Consider the following 2893-nt stretch of genomic DNA (forward strand, 5'->3'; position numbering starts at 1 on the left):
CAGACGGGTTGGACAAACAGTTCTGAAAGCTGACAGCGTTGCTTCTTTAACTCGCCTCCATTCATTCTTCGTCGTCTATATGACTGTGTGTTTCTCGTAGCTTTCTATCCAGATCAGCTCGATACTCTTCAGCTACTGAAACGTGTCGAAGTCACTCCACTGATGACAAGGAGCGGCTTTTTCGCTGTGTTCAACATCAATTGTTTGAAGCGGGGAAACAGCTTCAGTGCAAACGCTCACAGCGTGCGAATTGGAGGCAACCAATTGCATATTCGCGATGAGCTGGTCAGGAGACGGGTTCTTGGTGAGGTGGGGTTCGGCTGTATTACTCTTTCGGTGCCTAACTCTCATACCACCAGAAGGAAGCACGAGGGCTGGAATACTGTCAGGTCGCCCTCGCTTAGACAGGAGTGGTCGAGATGCTGATGTTGGTTTCGAATCACGGACCTTCCAGCCCGTAAGCTGGTGCCTTAACCACTGGGCTACCTCGAACCCCCATTTTCATAAAGGATGGAGACGATCCAGAGGCGGCCCGTCCATGACATGAAAACGAGGCATAAAAAACCTCTAACAATCAATTCAATCACGTTGGTAACTGATATTTTCCCGAGTGGGAAATTCAGGATGAGGCAAACTAATGGTTGGTAACCCTGGTAGATACGGCGGTCACACAACCAATGGAGATCCTGCATCAAAGCTATCGCATTCGCTGAGATCTCAGTCCTACCACACCGGAAAAGCAGGATCCTTCGGAGCCAATTAATTGGTAAGAACATCGCTTCCAACTCGTGACTCTTATTCTCCTATTGTCCTTATCTTCTGTGAACGTCCAATTCAGTCCTTCAGCTCACAAACCATGCACTGAAATGTAGCCGTTAGAACTCCTGCAGACTTGTTTACCGCCCACTTCACGGACGAGGTGGTTCAGTGGTTAGAGAGCGAACTTACTGACCGGAAGGTCCGCGGTTCGAACCCGACCTCTGCCTCTCGACTTACCCTGTCTAGGTTTGGGCAACCTGGCAGTAGCATTGAGACGTTTAGAATGAGTCCGAGAACGAGTTAGAACAGAGTCCAGGTTTTCGAGGATAAGCAATGTTTTACTTGTCTAAGAACAAGCGTACATGAGCTGAAATGTACATACAAAGGTTCAGTACGAGTATATGTGGTAAGTATAAGAATAAGCACACAAAAATCATGACAATCATAACCCTGGCATTTCCTTCTGTTGGTATGGTAGTTAGGCACTGAAATGGTGCGATAGATGAACCCATTCACAGTGAACGAGGCCGTAGCAGCTGCAGCCACTGCGTTTTGATGCACTGCTGAGCTGGACTGTTCGATAACTTTATGGAGCACGTAGAGACCGCAAGATAAATGACTGGCCATCAAAAACGAGACTAGACCTTAACATGGTAACACGGTTTGTGTGCCTCCGTGTCCAGGTGAGCCATATGGGGTAGTGTCCGTACGACACTCAGTCTCATACCAAGTTGGTCAACGGTTAGAGGTCTGATCAATACAGCCTCCTTGCCCTGCATGTTGGGGGTTAGAACATGTGTGGCGACCTGTTCTATAAAAATGCTGATGCACCTGCATTAAATGCAATTGTCTGCCGCTGCCTTGCGATCAGACTTTTGAGCCAAAGGATCTAACGGAGGACCCTAATCATCCTCTTGTCTAGGTGTGAGGTCCCTAGCAGTATCCCAACCCATGTACAACCACGATACTTGAAGCTAACAATAACCTTTCACATCAGTCATCGACTGGTGTCACCAGGCGACTGGCCTTGCTTGCTGAAAAAATGAGGAAGCGAAAATATGTTACTGCTGACGCCTTCGTTCTCATACTTTCAATTTTTTCTTCTCCACCTTACTCCATCCAAGTTCGGATGCTTCCTCAGCAGGTCCCAGCACTACATCCGACCGCTTTGTTCATCGTGCATCACACTCAGCTGCAGCTTCTGTATGTCAGTAAAAAACCCAAAATCCGGTGCACTAACTTGCCTTCGATGTTTGCGCACTGAGACAAACAAGACAACAAGTGGCTCATACTCGTATACGGAAATTCTTCCGCATTAATATTTGCTCTGTCAGAAACAAAAAATCAGGACGCAAATACTGAGACTGAAATAACTAGCAACATGTGTGGAAGAATCTTGAGAAAGTGAGGTACATCACACGTGGCTTACTTTGTCTACTAAAGGCCCAACAGACTGTAGCTTTGAGCTTTCAGAAGACGGCTTCTATGTCGTCACGAAGAGACAGGACCTTACCGTGGTGTGACGGTTTGGGCACCTCAGCGATCCATTGAGCTATACTGGAGAGTGTCCCGCGACACTCACAGAGTCTCTCACACCAGGTTGGTCAATGGTTAGAGGTCTGACGAACACAGTCTCCTGGCCCTCCAGGTTGGGGGTTGGAACATGTGGCGACTTGTTCCGTAGAAATGGTAATACATTTGCATTTCCCGCCAAACACCGCTGCCTTGCGGTTAGGCTTTTGAGCCAAAGGCTTTGGTTGAGGACCCTAATCGTCCTCCTGTCTAGGTGTGGGCGCCCTGGCAGTATCCTAGCCCACGTACAACCATGAACTGCACATACACAAATAAACTCATGCCACATCGGCCGTCGCGTGGTGCCATCAGCCGGGTCGCCTTACTTGCTGCATACAGCAAGGCGGGTGAGCGAAAACAGGCTACTACTGACGCCTCCCTTCTTTCTCCTTCACATACTTCTTCCCCCTCTCCCCATCCCATTGATAACTCTCTCCTTGTAGGCCCAGCACTTAGGACTGATGACTCCGATCGTCATACATCGGTTTTGCGTGCAGCATCTGCTCGTCACATGGTGCCGACATCTTCAGGAATCTCCAAATCAGTCCTCAAGCCTCGACAC

This window comes from Opisthorchis viverrini, assembly GCF_000715545.1.
Source record: "Opisthorchis viverrini unplaced genomic scaffold opera_v5_254, whole genome shotgun sequence".
In the NCBI taxonomy this organism is placed as follows: domain Eukaryota; kingdom Metazoa; phylum Platyhelminthes; class Trematoda; order Opisthorchiida; family Opisthorchiidae; genus Opisthorchis; species Opisthorchis viverrini.